Consider the following 17566-nt stretch of genomic DNA (forward strand, 5'->3'; position numbering starts at 1 on the left):
AAAGAGAACTATTTCTTTGAACAGAAATACAGGTTGAAAACGCTTGAATTATTTGTGTCAAACTCAGGAAAAAAGTTTAGCTGACTCAAAGCGTTTGTTGATGTAAATTAAATGATTGCATCGCCTTGGAGAGAGAGACAATTTAATGATCCCTTCAAGGATGCTAGTTCTGCACAGTTGTGCCAAGAATGGGCTTCCCTGGTGGCTCAGAGGGTAAAGCATCCACTTGCAATGTGGGAGACCTGGGTTCGATCCCTGGGTTGGGAAGGTTCCCCTGGAGAAGGAACTGGCAACCCACTCCAGTATTCCTGCCTGGAGAATCCCATGGACAGAGCAGCCTGGGAGGCTGCCGGCCACGGACTCGCAGAGTCAGACACGACTGAGCAACTTCATTTCGCAAGAATGCTAAGATGATGACACAAGATACAATTTGTCTTTTCTGTCATTCCCCTTCATTTCATGACCCGGCGTCCGTGCCTTGAGTGCTGGTTTAATCACTCAGTCGTGTCTGACTCTTTGCAACCCCGTGGACTGTAGCCTGCCAGACTTCTCTCTGTCCAAGGGATTCTCCAGGCAAGAATACTGGAATGGATTGCCATGCCGTCCTCCAGGGGATCTTCCTGACCCAGGGATCGAACCCACGTCTCCTGCCTTTCAGGCCTGTTGACCAGTTGAGGTACCTGGAAAGTCCATAAACAGCTCGGAGGCCCTCAAAAGCCACGTCTTCGTGTCATGGAATATGCTTTTCTGGTCTTTATTCTTTCCTACGTTCCCTCAAGAGTCCTGTTTCAACGAGGATGCTGAGAGGGTGGGGTTAGAAACAGCCTTCCTGATGAATGTTCTGCCGATTCCAGGACACAATAGGGCTTCTCCCGGATGGGATTTGTCCGTCTTTGGAACTCTTGAGTGTTCAACGGGGGTACTTCCTTGTGGCAAGGAACTTGGTCTCAACTTGACGTCTGGTGAGTGATACCCCAGTTCCCCATTCCCGGGAAGTCGACCTTGGGGATGGAGGAGGCAGCAAAAATGATCGGAAGAGATTTCTTCCTTGAATTTTTTAAAAATATGGATTTGTTTGGCTGCGCCGGGTCTTAGCTACAGCACGTAGGATCTTTGAGCATTGCGGCGTGTAAACGCTTGAGCTGTGGAATAAGGACTCTACTTCTCTTTGTGTGCGTGCAAAGTCGCTTGACTTGTGTCTGACTCTTTGTGACCCCGTGGACTCTAGCCCGCCAGGCTCCTCTGTCCACTGGGACTTCCCAGGCCAGAATACTGGAGAGGGTTGCCGCTTCCTTCTCCAGGGGATCTTCCCAACCCAGGGATCGAACCCCTGGGTCTTACTGCCTCCTGCCTTGGCAGGCAGGTTCTTCACCACTAGCGTCACGCAGCCGGGGATCAAACCGGGCCCCCTGCGTGGCGTTTTAGCCACTGGACCAGTAGGGAAGTCCCCTCTTCCTTGTTTTTACTTAAAGGAACGTCTCTGTGGGTTAGACACGGCTCTCTGTAACCCAAAGGCAGAGAGGTGAACAAGTCAATGGGGAGATAGAAGAGAAGATGATGGCTGCGCAGACAAGGGCCTTGACGAAGGGTGAAGGACGTGTTTGCTGACATCATTCATTGACACCCCCAGTGAATATGGGTGGATGGTACATGGGAGCAGACAAAAAGGAGGGCCCAGATGCCCTGCAAACAGGTAGGCGGAACACCTGGGAATATGCACCTTCAGTGCCCAGAAGCTGTCCGTGTCTTTTTCATGTAATATCGCTTGGCCTTCAAAGTTTTTATAAAGGGCTTGATTTAACCGGTAAAAACATAACATTTAAACCTAACTCCTTTCAACGCTGAGTGAATTCCAATTGCCTAACTCCTCCATCTTACTTGTGTTCAGTTGCTAAGTCATGTCTTTCTCTTTCCAACCCCATGGGCTGTAGCCCCCCAGGCTCCTCTGTCCATGGAATTCTCCAGGCAACAATACCTTCGCTCCTCCAAGAGATCTTGCCAACACAGGGATCGAACCCTCATCTCCTGCTTGGCAGCTGGATTCTTTACCACGGCAGCCCCCTCAGAAGCCCTGTCTTACTTAGGTTCCTCAAAACAGCGCTTTCTTTCATAGGAGCGTTGGTCTTTTCCCATCTCTTTTCAAACGTCCTAACCATCAGTATGCTAAACATCTCATCTTTCCCTCCTGCTTGGTTTCTACGAAGGAGAATGCTGCTACTTTACCGAATTGATTTCACTGAGCATTTGATAAACATCTGACATTTGATAAAGATCTATCCACACAAAAAGCACAAGCTGATATAAATCTTAAGACTTGGCTAGTTGTTCCCCACCCCGCCCCCCGCCCCAGATTTACGTTAATCATCTTCAACAGTCTTCATTTACCCTTAGTAAAGATTAAGGGGTAAAATCAATATGATCTGATAGGCTTGAAAGTCAAGTGGATTTTGAATGTGTTCAAAGCGTGAATGGGCTTCCCTGGTGGCTCAGATGGTAAAGCATCTGCCTGCAATGCGGGAGACCCAGGTTCAATCCCCGGCTCGGGAACATCCCCTGAAGAAGGAAATGGCAACCCACTCCAGTATTCTTACCTGGAAAATTCCATGGGCGGAGGAGCTTGCTGGGCTACAGTCCATGGGGTTGCAAAGAATCAGACACGACTGAGCGACTTCACTTTCTCTCTTTTCTCTTTTAAAGCATGAATATGATGGTTATCAGAAATGACTTAAGTGGGTGCTGGTTTAAATAGCTTCACTAAAAGTCCCAAAGTATGCATATATATGAAATGACAATTTGCTCTCTTTGAGATTTATTTTATTTATTTGGCTGCTCCAAGTCTTCTTATTGGGGCATGCAGGACCTTTCAGTTGCAGCACGTGAGAGCTGTCCTTTATCGAGCCCATCCTTGCATGAAATGTTCCCTTGGTATCTCTAATTTTCTTGAAGAGACCTCTGGTCTTTCCCATTCTATTGTTTTCCTCTATTTCTTTGCACTGTTCACTTAAAAAGGCTTTCTCATCTCTCCTTGCTGTTCTCTGGAAGTCTGCATTCAGTTGGGTTTATCTTTCCCTTGCTCCTTTGCCTTTTGCTTCTCCTAAATTCTCAGCTATTTGTAAGTTCTCCTCAGACAACCATTTCAACATTTTGTATTTCTTTTTCTTGGGGATGATTTTGGTTATCGCCTCCTGTACAGTGTTACGAACCTTCGTCCACAGTTCTTTAGGCACTTTGTCTACCAGATCTAATCCCTTGAATCTATTTGTCACCTGCACTATATAATCAACCATAAGGGATTTGATTTAGGTCATACCTGAATGGTGTAGTGGTTTTCCATGCCATCTTCACTTTGAGCCTGAATTTTGCAAAAAGGAGCTCATGATCTGAGCCACAGTCAGCAATAACCTCAGATATGCAGATGTACGCCTCTAATGGCAGAAAGCAAAGAGGAACTAAAGAGCCTCCTGGTGAAAAGTGAGAGAGGAGCGTGAAAGAGCTGGCTTAAAACTCACCTTTCAGAAAGCTCAGATCATGGCATGTGGTCCCATCACTTCATGGCAAATAGAAGGGGAGAAAGTGAAAAGAGCGACAGGTTTTATTTTCTTGGACTTCAAAATCACTGCACATGTTGACTGCAGCCATGAAATTAAAAGACACTGTGGTGCTGGAGGCAATTCTTGAGAGTCCCTTGGACAGCAAGTAGATCAACCAGTCCATCCTAAAGGAGATCAACCCTGAATATAGGAAGGACTGAGGCTGAGGCTGAAGCTCCAATACTTTGGCCACCTGATGCAAAGAACTGACTCATGTGAAAAGACCCTGATGCTGGGAAAGATTGAAGGTGGGAGGAGAAGGGGACGACAGAGGATGAGATGGTTGCATGGCATCACAGACTCAATGGACACGAGTTTGAGTGAACTCCAGGAGTTGGTGGTGGACAGGGAGGCCTGGCCTGCTGCAGCCCATGGGGTTGCAGAGTTGGACGTAACTGAGCAACTGAACAGCAACGTGGGATCTAGCTCCCTGACCAGGGATTGAACCCTGGCTCTTTGCGTGGGGAGCTCAAAGTCTTAGCCACTGGAGGACCAGGGAAGTCCTCAGAATAATACCAGATCTCTGGGGAAAACAGCTCATAGCTCTTGGATTGTCCATGGCTCGGGGGTGGGGTGGGGTGGGGTTGGGGGTTTGGTCAGCAGCTTCATTCCTAGGAAACACAGAACTCAACCCCAGGGCTCACCTGGGAACCTAAGATTTGAGGCTGCTGCTGCTGCTGCTAAGTCGCTTCAGTCGTGTCTGACTCTGTGCGACCCCTGTCCATGGGATTCTCCAGGCAAGAACACTGGAGTGGGTTGCCATTTCCTTCTCCAATGCATGAAAGTGAAAAGTGAAAGGGAAGTCACTCAGTCATGTCCGCCTAGTAGTGACCCCATGGACTGCAGCCTACCAGGCTCCTCTGTCCATGGGATTTTCCAGGCAAGATTTGAGGCTACAATTACGCAAATCCATCTATTGTTGACCCAAGTACAGGCTATTGATTGTTGACCTTGGACTTTGCCTGTGAATCCTGAAGACTGCCTTCCTGTCTCTGGATATCCACCTCTGTTCCACGCTGGTCCTCCTAAGCCCTTTCAAGCTAATTGCTTTGCTTGTACTATAATCTGACATCAGAGAATAATAGCTCGCGTACAAATTGCCCCACTTCTCGGGAAACCTGCACGACTATATAATTGAAAACGTTTCAAGCCTCTTGCAAAGCTGTTATGAAGCACTTGGGTTTGAACTATTTTTGTCTATTACTTGGGCCGGCACTTCTGTTTAAGAGCTTCCTATATCCCCGACAGAAAGAGGGGTCGTTTTGCAGGAACCAAGAGGGCAGCTACCTGCAGTGTTGAGTGGGCACGCCAAAGGGCTTCTTCCCTGGTGAAAATGGAAGATGAGCTTTAGAAGCAGTTTCCCTGGTGCCTGGTGGAGGTGTTTTAGTCACTCACTCATGTCCGACGCTTGCGACCCCCTGGGCTGAAGCCCTCCAGGCTCCTCTGTCCATGGGATTCTCCAGGCAACAATACTGCAGTGGGTTGCCATTCTGTTGTCCAGGGGATCTTCCCCCAACCCAGGGATCGAACCTGGGTCTCCTGCAATACAGGACAATTCTTTACCTACGGGCCACCAAGGAAGCCCTTCACTGATGCCTAGAATTGGTCAAAACCGGTCAGAAATGGATGCCGAAAGCTCAGCCTTGCTGTACACCAGTGCCAGATCAAACATCAGAGAGTTTCGGTTGAAGGAGAGAAAAGAGTGCCTTTTATTGTTTGGCCAGGCAATGAGGGATACAGCGGGCTCCTGCCTTGAAAAAGCTATGTGTGCCTACTTGGAGAGGACAGTGAGAAGTTTTATCGTAATGTAGGAGGAAACAGACAGAACAGCCTCTGTCTTGAAGGCAGGACCCCATCTTGGACCGGACTGTGAACTTTGAGCTCTATGCCCATCTATGGAAGCGAAATACCAACTGGAAAACCAAGCCCCCGAATGAAAGAGCCTCAGGCCTTGTATCTAGACTCTCAGTCGCCTAAAAGAATACCCTAATTATCTGTGTAACCAAATAGAATCATACATTCTATTATGCTTATTTGGGTATGACCACAGGCCTATTGATAATTGTCCACTGTTAACTACCTAGGCTTAAGGCATATGAATCACGCGTTAACTTTGCTTGTATCTTTCTTTTCCTTTGTTCACACTAGTTTCAGGGAATTTGGGGAGGTGGGTTTGGGTACGTACACTTAGGGTATATCGGGTTTTCACAAAAACGGGTCTCGGTCCTTGGCTAAGAGGAGACTCTGCCTGGGGCCCGCCAGTGTAAGCAACTGCACGCCACCATCTGCACCGTCCTTCTGAGTGAGGCTGTTTCCCAGAACGCGTGGCTACAGCAGTAGTGGTTCAAAGAGGGCGTGATCAGCTGGTGGACCTTCCTTTGATGGGTTGCTGGTGAGGTAACTAGAAGTCAGCATCATCAACCTTCAGTTCCAGCTGTTCTGGGGTCTGCACGTGTGTGGACAGCATATCCCCAGTCGTCGTCAACCTGTCCCACCTGGAGGGGTTTCAGTATCTGCAAAATAGCTCAAAGGTATTGTCGTGTGTATCCCTTGATGGGAAACCAGGACGATGCGTCAAGGCTGCTCTTGGCTTTTTGTTCCTTCTTGGTCTCCCATCCCTTCCCTTCCCTGATTAGCCATGGCTTTGATCTGCCCTTTGGAAGTCAGAGAAACTCAGGTAGGTTCAGTCTTAGGAGGTGAGCAGTGGCCCGAAGCCAGATCTTGATTCCCCTGCCCAGGGAATCGAACCAGGATGAAAACCAGGAATCCCAGCCACCAGACCAGCAAGGGCTTAGAGGCTCGAAGCTGTTTCTCCCTGGATCTCTGCTCCCCGGTGAAAAACGCGTTTATCACGGAGGCCAAAACTGTCAATGCAGGTGCAACGCTGATTCTTCAGCACAGCAACAAGTGGGAGACCACACAGAGAAGCAGTTGGCTTAGTCGAGAGCAAGGCAGAGAGGCACATACCCAGAGAGAAAAGGTGTGGGCATCCGCCCTCGTGATCGAGAGTGCAAAGACGTGGTTACATCGTTTATTTATATAGGTCAGTTCTTCCGGTCTTTGTCTTCCTTCCGGCCAAGTATCTGGCTTCCCTGTCCACACCCGACCCACCCTGGGACCCTCTGCTGGGTGCCCATGCACCCCTCAGCCAAGATGGACGTTGCAGTGAAGGCTTCTGGGAAGAGCGTGACTCATTATGGGCTGGCCTTGGCCCCTAACTTTTGACCCACAAAGAGCCTTTCCACACATCTGTAGTGTCTCCTTTGTCCCCAAAGGGGAGGGGAACGGAGATCCCTTAATCCTTTACTTAATCAGACAATGTTTTGCCCCTCTTTGTCTTTGCCATGTCTCTTACCTTGAGGTCTCTGCAAGAGACAAAGGCTGGCTATTTACCCTGCTTCTGTTGTTACTTCCATTTCCGAGGGGCCGTTAGGAGGCTAACTGTAAATGCCCCAACCGGAGCCCAGCTATCTCTTGTCTCAGTAAATGCAAACAGCAGGCTGTCTGTAAATGTCTAACCTGGAGCCCATCTGTCTTCTACATGAATGAAGGCTGTTTGCTAGAATCAAAGTAATTTGGTGGGGGGGCGGGGGCCAGAAAGACGTGGTGCCCAGGAACCCGCAGGGTCCTTCTCGGTCTCAGAATGTGCCTTGGGAGCCAGACCAAGGACTAGGCCCTTGTGAGGCAGGAGGGAGGTGGACCCCACTATGAGCATCTGGCATCTCTCCCCCGTGGACAGATATTCCGGCCGAGGAGGGAGAAGCCAAACCATGCCCAGAGAGGAGATGTTGTTGTTCAGTCGCTCAGTCATGTCTGGCTCTTTGCGACCCCACGGGCTGCAGCACGCCAGGCCTCCCTGTCCCTCACCATCTCCTGGAGCTTGCTCACACTCATGTCCGTGATGCCATCCAACCATCTCATCCTCTGCTGCCCCCTTCCTCCTCCTGCCCTCAGTATTTTCTTTTCCGCTTCTTCGCTTTGGGTGGCCAGAGGATTGGAGTTTCAGCATCCGTCCTTCCAGTGAATCTTCAGGGTGGATTTCTTTTAGGATGGGCTGGTTGGATCTCCTTGCAGTCCAGCGGACTCTCACGGGTCTTCTCCGGCACCACAGTTGGAAAGCATCCATTCTTCTGTGCTCAGCCTTCTTTATGGTCCAGCTCTCACATCTCTGCCTGACTCTCTTCTTGGTGAAGGCTAATCCAGGCAGAGCCGGCCACAGCTGTTCTCCAGGGGAAATGCCAAGATCAAAAGTGGGAGAGTATGAGATGTTTGTAAAACCATAAACCTCACCTTCTCCTGAAGTTTCTCCCTCTCTTTCCTGTCAGTTACCAGAGTTTATCATCCTCTGATGCAAGCCAGCCCTTCTTTTCTGCATTCGCCGACTCTGTAACCCCTGGGCGATCACCGCTCTTCCGTAAGGCCTGCGTGGCCACCCCTCTTGGACGCCTGCTCTGGGGAAGTGATGAGGGCTAGTAGTCAGCAGTCGTTCTTTTCTGTTTTCAGTTGCTTTGTCTTTATCAGACTTCCCCGGTGGTCCGTTGCTTAAGGCTCTGAGCCTCTGTTGCAGGGGGTGCTTGGTTTCATCCCGTTTTTATGCCCATCATGTTTTCCCACCCAAATCCTTGCCCTCAGCAGCATCGGTACTATCCTCAGTCCTTATTTTTACCCTACCCAAGATGATATCATCCTTCATTTTTTAATTTTCTCTCTTCGCTACTGCACAGCTGGGTACTCTCCCTGTCAACCGAGCTCTCGAGCATCCCAATGGTGAAAAGCTAAGCTGAAGGCCTTCCTTGATCTGGCATTTCAAGAGCTTGCTGTTGTTTCTGCGTTTGCTTGGTCATGTCTGACTCTTTGCAACCTTGTGGACGATAGCCCGCCTCCCCCCACCCCGCCACCCCCCACCCCCTGTCCCCACCCCCACAGGCTTCTCTGTAGCCACCCCTCCCCCGCACCACCCCACCTGTGTCCTCGGGATTCCCCAGGCAAGAATACCGGAGTGGGTTGCCCTTTCCTTCTCCAGGGGATCTTCCCCAAGCCAGGTTATGAGTTCCCATCTCCCACACTGGCAGGTATATTCTTTACCACAGAGCCACCTGGGAAACCATTTTAAGAGCCACCATCTTCCTAATTATACTTTCCTAGGGGCAAACCCAGATAGGTGTGTGAAGAAAGGCAAATTGACTGCAACTGGATGCATCAGTCTGATGAGTAATCCAGGTAAATCTGGGATGTATCTGTTGAACAAAAACTACCTTTAGTTAATGGAGAAGATGTTCATTTGGTATGTAATTGTCCTCTGATTTCCAATATTGTAAACTTCCCGCTGATTTGCTTTTTATGCTAACAGTGAGCGTTGTTTAGGTCTTCACATGTATTAAAAGTTAAACCCAGGAGTTATTATGCTCCTACTGTGATAAAGAAGACAGACAGTCCTTTTGGGGTGGAGATCAGGTTCCCTGTGTGATGATGTAAGCAAACCAATACACAAGGTGCAATTTGTTGGAAACGATAGTGGATGCGCTCATTAAGACTGTGGCTAAGATGAGTGTTTTTGAGTAGTCATGGGCGGGGAGGCTCAAATTACACCACAATCAAAGCTAAAAATATTTAGAGTTTTTGTTCCTCAAAAGACAACACTGAAGGAGTGAAGTGAAGTGAAAGTCGCTCAGTCCTGTCCGACTCTTTGCAACCCTATAGACTATACAGTCCATGGAATTCTTCAGGCCACAATACTGGAGTGGGGAGCCTTTCCTTTCTCCAGGGCATCTTCCCAACCCAGGGATGGAACCCACGTCTCCCACATTGCAGGCGGATTCTTTACCAGCTGAGCCATCAGGGAAGCCCCTTAAAGGAAGCTCACTTAAAGAAGCCCCTTAAAACCCTTTAAAGAAGAAAGAGTGAGAAATATATAAATTAATATATATATAATATGTGTGCATGTATATATATATATATATATGTGCTGGATGTAGAAACAATATATGTCAGTATCAAAAATGTAGAAGACTCTATTGAAATATGGGCCTGAATAGACACTTTTCTTTTTTTTTGAGTATACTGCCTGGGATCTTAAGTTCTGTAACCAGAGATTGACCAGTGTCCCATGCGGTGGAAGCACAGAGTCTTAACCACTGGACTCCCAGGGAAGTTCCCAAATAGACACTTTCCAAACAGACTGCTTAGGGAATCCCTTCAGCTGTCCAGTGCTTAGGACTCAGGACTTACACTGACTGCCACGGGCCTGCAGTTCCCTGATCAGGGAAGTAAGATCCTGAAAGCTGCACGGTACACCCCAAAATAAAAGCAGTAATAATAAAAATAAGAAGAGTGTCTAAGAAACTCACTCAGTCATGTCTGACTCTTTGCGACCCCGTGGACTATACAGTCCACGGGATTCTCCAGGCCAGAAGACTGGAGTGGGCAGCCTTTCCCTTCTCCAGGGCATCTTCCCAACCCAGGGATCAAACCCAGGTCTCCCGCATTGCAGGCAGATTCTTTACCAGCTGGGCCACAAGGGAAGCTCAAAGAGTATCTAAATAACCAGTAAACATGAAAAACTTCTGAAGTTTGTTAGTCATCAGGATAAGGCAGATTGAAAACATGGTGTGATGGCAATGTATAACCACCAGAATCTAAAACAAACAAACAAAAAACACAGATAACATCAGTGCTGGCAAAGGTGTGGAGCAACGGGAACTCTCTCACGGTGTAGAAATTGGTCAGGTAGGAAAATTGCTCAGCCGTCCCCACTAAAGGAAAATGTATACCCTAAACTGAGCAATTCCATGCGTAGAAATCCATGTTTCATCCACATTGACCTGGAAAATAACTTTTTTAACAGCACTGTTTATAATCCCCTCAAGATCCCCTGGAGAAGGGATGGGCTACCCACTCCGGTATTCTTGGACTTCCCTGGTGGCTCAGCTGGTAAAGAATCTGCCTGCAATGCAGGAGACCTGGGTTCGATCTCTGGGTTGGGAAGATGCCCTGGAGGAGGGAAAGGTTATCCACTCCAGGATTCTGGCCTGGAGAATCCCGTGGACTGTATAGTCCACAGGGTCGCAAAGAGTGGGACAAGACTGAGCGACTTTCGCTTTTAAAGAAGAAACCCACCCAAATGTCCATCCATAGTAAATGAAATAAGCCAGCCTTCAGAAGATATCGATGAAGGAAGAGTCTTAAGGGGATATTAATGGAGGAAGAGCCTTAAGGGCTAAGTGATGGTGAGTTGAATTTCATCCCTGGAGTGGTCTGAGTCGGCAGTTGCTCCTGTTAGCATCCACGTTCCTTTAGTATAAGATAAGTGTATCTTTTTGAGCTTGCATGTTTATCTTCCTGCTTATTCATCAGTATATATTTATTTTCCCTGGGCTTCTCTGGTGGCTCAGATGGTAAAGAATCCACCCGCGGTGCAGGAGACTTGGGTTTAATCCCTGGGTTGGGAAGATCCTCTGCAGAAGGAGTAGGCTACCCACTCCAGTATTCTTGGGCTTCCCTGGTGGCTCAGCTGGCAAAGAATCCTCTTGCAATGCGGGAGACCTGGCTTTGATCCCTGGGTCGGGAAGATCCCCTGGAGGAGGAAATGACAACCCACTCCAGTGTTCTTGCCTGGAGAATCCTGTGGACAGAGGGGCCTGGCGGGCTACGTGCAGTCCACAAGGTTGCAAAGAGTCGGACCCCACTGAGCGACTAAAAGTACAATATGTATTTTAAGTGCCAAACCCAGTGCCTGAACTGTCTTGAGTGCGTGTCTGCTGGGATGAAAGTGTTGTAAAGCAATTTCTCAGATGGTGAAAGCGTAGCCTGCTGCTTTTTTCCCTTGGCACTACATTCAAAGGGTCCTTTAAACACTTTAGAAGGAGATTTAATGACAAGAGAGAGGATCTGCCAGTGAAGTCGCTCACACTCATGTTGCTTAATTGGCTTTCATGACGGCACAAGATGAATGAGTTGTGGGGAATGACAATTGAAGGTCTCTTGTCCCCGTATTAAGAGACGCTGTAAGCTGGTGGTAAGAGGTGTCTCAGATAGCAAAGTCCTTGGCTGGTGTCTGTCCTTGACCTCTATTTACTGCTTCTGCGAGGCAAACTCTTCAGTGAAGGACCCTTGTCTCTGGAAGCGTCCCACTGTCTGGAAGGCAAGCCAGCTGTCTTTGAGAGGAAGAGCTGAAAAGGATCATTGTTTATTAAATAATAATAATAGTATACTAATTCGGAGCTTTGAAACTGTCTCCCCTGGAGTCGTGGAAGCCTGCAGCGTTGGTACACAAAAGCTACTTATCAAGGCATTCTTACAGAGAATACACGTGCTTAATTTGAGGCGTAAAAATGCCTCTTTTAAAAAAAAAGTTTTTTTTTTCATTTTCTGGCCATACTGCAAGGCGTCTGGGATCGTAGTTCCCCAACCAGGGATCGAACGCACACCCTTGTGTTGGAAGTATGGACTGTTAACCCCTGGACCACCAGGGAAATTCTGTTTTTTAAAAAAAAAAAACAATTTTTTTAGACAGATTTATATATCAACAGTACGTGAACTGAAAAATTCCAGACGTGCAAGCTCAATTTAGAAAAGACAGAGGAACCGGAGATCAGATTGCCAACATCCATTGGATCATAGAAATATGTATCTGTGTGTGTGTGTGTGTGTGTGTGTGTGTGTGTGTGTGTGTGCGTGCACGATTTTATTTACTTATTGGCTGTGCTGGGTCTTCATGCTGCCTGAGCTTTCTCTAGCTGCAGTGAACAGGGGCTGCAAATTACGGTGGGTGGGCTTCTCCCTGAGTGGCTTGCTCAGAGCAAGGCCTCTCAGGTACACCAGCTTCAGTAGTTGCGGCATCTGAACTCAGTGCCTGTGGCTTCCTGGCCCTGGAGCAGAGGCTCGGGTAATAGTTGTGGTGCTCGGGCTTAGTTGCTCCATGGCATCTTCCTGAGGATTGAACCCATGTCTTCTGCACTGGCAGGCAGATTCTTTACCACCAGGGACGTCCTAAAAAATGCCTTTAAAAAAAAAAAAAAGGAAAAAAGAAATCCTTACATAGAAAGCTTGTGTATAATGTGAGATATAACCACAAGAAGCTAGAGATGACGGCGTATTTCTTATAATAGGCTGAGTCCTCATTCTTGGATTTCCAGTCTCTCCATCTCCTCTGCTGTGGTCGGCATTGTGTGAGTCTCTTTCAAAGATCTCTCAGCCCTTGAATGTGCATTTCAAGATCTCACGCGCAGGGGACATAAACAGCAGCGCTTTGTTATTCTCCTGATCTTCCCTGAATGGAAAGTTGGCACAAGCTTAAGCTGGGGCCCAGGTTGTTAATTGTTGTTCAGGCCCTCAGTCGTGTCTGACTCTTTGCCACCTCATGGACTGTAGCACGCCAGGCCTCCCTGTCCATCACCAACTCCCAGAGTTTGCTCAAATTCATGTCCATCGAGTCGGTGATGCTGTCCAACCATCTCATCGTCTGTCGTCCCCTTCTCCTCCCGCCTTCAATCTTTCCCCAGCATCAGGGTCTTTTCCAGTGAGTTGGCTCTTCGCATCAGGTGGCCAAAGCACTGGAGCTTCAGCTTCAGCACCTGTCCTTCCAATGAAACCATCCAGTAGTCAAGTCTGATTCTGGCTTGTTTCTAGGTTGGTTAGACTTTCGATCCCAGGTAAATCGGTGTGACTCGGTTACTTAACCTGCATGAAGGAGGTGCTCTGCGGGACTTTCCTGGTGGTCCACTGGTTAAGGCTCCACGCTTCCACTGCAGAGGGTGTGGGTTTGACGCCTGGTCAGGGAACTAGGATCCCACATGCTGCAAGTGCAGCCAAGATAAAATAGAGAAAGCACTTTGATGAAGAGTTGACTCGACCGTTGACATCAGGCCACTGACCATTTTCAAGTCCTCCTCTCCCCGTCCCCTCCTGTCCACACCTGGGCAGGCTGATGACGGGGTTTACACTCTGCAGGCAACAACCTGTGTTCAGGACCCCTCACCGCAGGCTCAGCCCCTAACCTCCTAGAAACCGCCCTGCCCCTTCCCTGCTCCCCGCTTCAAAGCTTCCTGTATCTTCTCTTGGGAGCTTGCCCTGTCCTCCCTAGCAAAGCCTCACCCTGTGAGCAATTAACCTTTCCGCGCATTCCTTTTTTTCTTTTTTAAGATGTATTTTCTGTTTCGACTATGGTGGGCCTTTGTTGCCATGTGCAGGCTTTCTCTGGCTGCGAGCGGGGGCCACTCTGTAGCTGCTGTAGGCGGGCTTCTCATCGCGGTGGCTTCTCTTGTTGCCGAGCACAGGTGCCAGTCTCTTGGGCTTCAATAGTCCTGGGGGACAGTCTTACTTGCCCCATGGCCCGTGGCATCTTCCCAGACCAGGAATTAAACCAGCGTCCCCCTTGCGTCGGCAGGTGGATTCTTAACCGTTGAGCCACCAAGGAAGTTCTTCGCGCGTTCTCAACGCACGTAGCGTCATCCGTCTTGACCACGAAACCAGCATGCAGGGGAAAGGGTATCCAGCCACCCCGTGGAATGATTCTAGCCGTCAGTTTCAGACCCAAAGAAAACCATGGAGGAGCCCAGTATCATTTTGCAGAACAAGCAGAACGCTACTGCTCTGAGCCAAATAAGGGACTCACCCATCGATATCTTGAATAACTTGCTGTTTATAGACTTTCCAACAGCGATGCGTTTTATTTACCGCCCTTTCCTTAGTAAGATGACCTCAACGTGGAATGTTTCAGCCTGAAGTGACCCTCTTTACCTACGAGCTCCTTGGTGTCTTATTTGTCAGTCTCTTAAACAGTTAATCGGACTTCCGAGGTGGCACTAGTGCTAAAGAAACCTCCTGCCCATGCAAGAGGCGAAAGAGATGCGTGTTCGATCCCTGGGTCGGGAAGATCCCCTGGAGGAGGGCATGGCAAAGAGAGGGTAACAGGCAGGACGCCCAGGGGTCTCGAAACGGAGGAAACAGGCTGCAAGTGTCAGACATTTTTTCTCTCTCTCTAAAGTGGCAGGAGGAAACAAATCTGTTACATTTTTTCCCCTTGTCTGTACAAATTTAAAGAGAGGGTTCTCTTAAAATTCTGTGTTGCCAGGACGACAGCTGCTGGTTCCACCTGAACTTGTCTCAAACCTTGAGCTCACTGATGCGTTTTTCTTATGGAAATATTTGTCTGAAGCTATGTTAATGAACTATACATTTACCCTAGACTCTCGTCTTAAGTTAATTCTACCTAAGACTCAGAACCAACTTGACAAACCAGTATGTTTTATTCCTACATGGTTCTCCTAATCTATGTTCACGAAACGATGTATTTGCCTGGAAATCTGCCTTTCTTCAAGATTCAGGTCAATCATTTTATGGCCCTGGACTCACCTGGAGCCCATGTTATCCCCAAATGCATGTTGTGGGTGAGGGGCCTGGTGCCATTCTCTGAGTTTTGAGACATTTCCTTTCTTTAATTAGCAGACTTCTCGTAGCAGAGTCGGACACGACTGAAGTGACTTAGCAGCAGCAGCAGCAGTAGCTATATAACATCCGGCTAAAGACAAGCAGGGGGCCACTGTCTCTGCCCCCTTCTGATGTCTATATCAGAAGCTTTCTCTTTCTCTTTTATACCTTCATAAAACTTTATGACACAAAAGCTCTGAGCGATCAAGCCTCGTCTCTGACCCCACTCTAAATTCCTCTTGTCTGGAGGCCAAGAATCCCGGTATCTTTTGTGGTTCAGCAACAACCTTTCAGCAACCCACTCCAGTATTCTTGCCTGGAGAATCCCATGGGCAGAGGAGCCTGGTGGGCTGCAGCCCATGGGATTACAAAGTCCGACACGACTGAAGTGACTTAGCACACATTCATGCAAAGAGTTAATTACAGTTAAGGTAGCACATTACAGTGTTTGGGGCATGGCGGTTATCTGCCCGTTGTGTGGTGATGCCTGGCATGATGCCTTCTCTCTAATGTGAAAACAGCTCTCTTTTGAGCCCCCGCAGCAGTCATGTGAAGGGACTCATAGCTGTTCATTTCACACGGAGCATTTTTTTTTTTAATTAAAAAATTTTTTTGCACCAATTATTTTTAAGGTTGCATTTTAAAAAGTAGCTTGCTCTTCCACTGTCTCCTACAGATGTTTCTTTGGGTTGGATCCCTGGGTTGGGAAGATCCCCTGGAGAAGGGAAAGGCTGTCCACTGCAGGATTCTGGCCTGGAGAATTCCATGGACTGTACAGCCCATGGGGTCGCAAACAGTCAGACACGACTGAGTGACTTTCACTTTCATTGTAGTCATGTATTAAAGTGGAAGACATGTTTCTTTGTTTACTAAGACTGGCTAAAAGAGAGAATGGGCCTTGATTATAGCAGAGCCAAGTGTGTTATGGACTTAAAGGCAATGCTAACCTTTTATTTAGGGAACTATTGTCTCCCGGCCATTTGGCCAAACTGGTGGCATGTAGTCATTCAAATGACTGTCGTAGCAACATTATAAAGTATATACCATTAACAAAATATTTTTATCAGAGTACAGTCGATTTAGAGTGTTGTATGGTTTCAGGTGTTCAGCAAAGTGAATCACTTATGCATATACATATATTGACTCTGTGTTAGATTTTATTCTCATATAGGTCATTACAGAGTACTGAGTAGAGTTTCCTGTGCTGTTCAGGAGATCCTTATCAGTTTCCTCTTTTGTAGGTGGTAGTACGTATACGCGGAGAAGGCAATGGCACCCCACTCCAGTACGCTTGCCTGCAAAATCCCATGGACAGAGGAGCCTGGTGGGCTGCAGTCCATGGGGTCGGTACTAGTCGACTGAGCGACTTCCCTTTCACTTTTCACTTTCATGCACTGGAGAAGGACATGGCAACCCACTCCAGTGTTCTTGCCTGGAGAATCCCAGGGACAGGGGAGTCTGGTGGGCTGCCGTCTGTGGGGTCACACAGAGTTGGACGCTGCTGAAGCGACTTAGCTACAGCAGCAGCAGCAGTACATATATGTCTATCCTGGGGCTTTCCAGGTGGTGTTAGTGGTAAAGAAGTCACGTGTAAACGCAGGACACACAAGAGATGTCTGTCCAATCCCTGCGTTGGAAAGATCCCCTGGAGGAGGAAATGGCAACCCACTCCAGTATTCTTGCCTGGACAATTCCATGAGCAGAGGAACCTGACAGGCTGCGGTCCATGAAGCTGCAAAGAGTTGGATACAATCTCCCAATTTATCCCTCCCCACTCCTTACCCTCTGGTAACCATAAGTCTCTATTCTATAAAAGTGACTCTGTTTCTGTCTTGTAGAGGCGTTCACTTGTACCTTTTTTTTTTTAGATTCCATATATATGTGATATCATGTATTGGTCTTCCTCTGTCTGACTTATTTCACCCAGTATGGCAACCTCTGGGTCCATCCACGTTGCTGCAGATGGCCTTATTTCATTCTTCTTCATGGCTGACTAGTATTCCATCGTCTGTATGGACCACATCTGTGTGCCCACTCTTTTTTTTTTTTCTTTTTAATTTATTTTTTTATTGAAGGATAATTGCTTTGCAGAATTTCACTATTTTCTGTCACACCTCAACATGAACCAGCGATAGGTATACATATAGCCCCTCCCTTTTGAACGTCCCTCCCATCTGCCCCCCCACCCCCAGGTTGACACAGCTCCTGTTTGAGTTTTCGGAGCCAAACACCAAATTCCCGTTGGCTATCCTGTTTTACATATGGTAATGGAAGTTTCCGTGTTACTCTCTCCATACATCTCACCCTCTCCTCCCCCTCCCCGTGTCCATAAGTCTGTCTTCTATGTCTGTTTCTCCACTGCTGCCCTGTAAATAAATTCTTCAGTACCATTTTTCCAGATTCCATATATATGCGTTAGAACACGATATTTATCTTTTTCTGACTCCCTTCACTCTGTATAATAGGTTCTGCGTTCATCCACGTCATCAGAACTGACTCAGATGTGTTCCTTTTTATGGCTGAGTAATATTCCATTGTGTCTGTATACC

This window comes from Budorcas taxicolor, chromosome X (assembly GCF_023091745.1).
Source record: "Budorcas taxicolor isolate Tak-1 chromosome X, Takin1.1, whole genome shotgun sequence".
Classification (NCBI taxonomy): Eukaryota; Metazoa; Chordata; class Mammalia; order Artiodactyla; family Bovidae; genus Budorcas; species Budorcas taxicolor.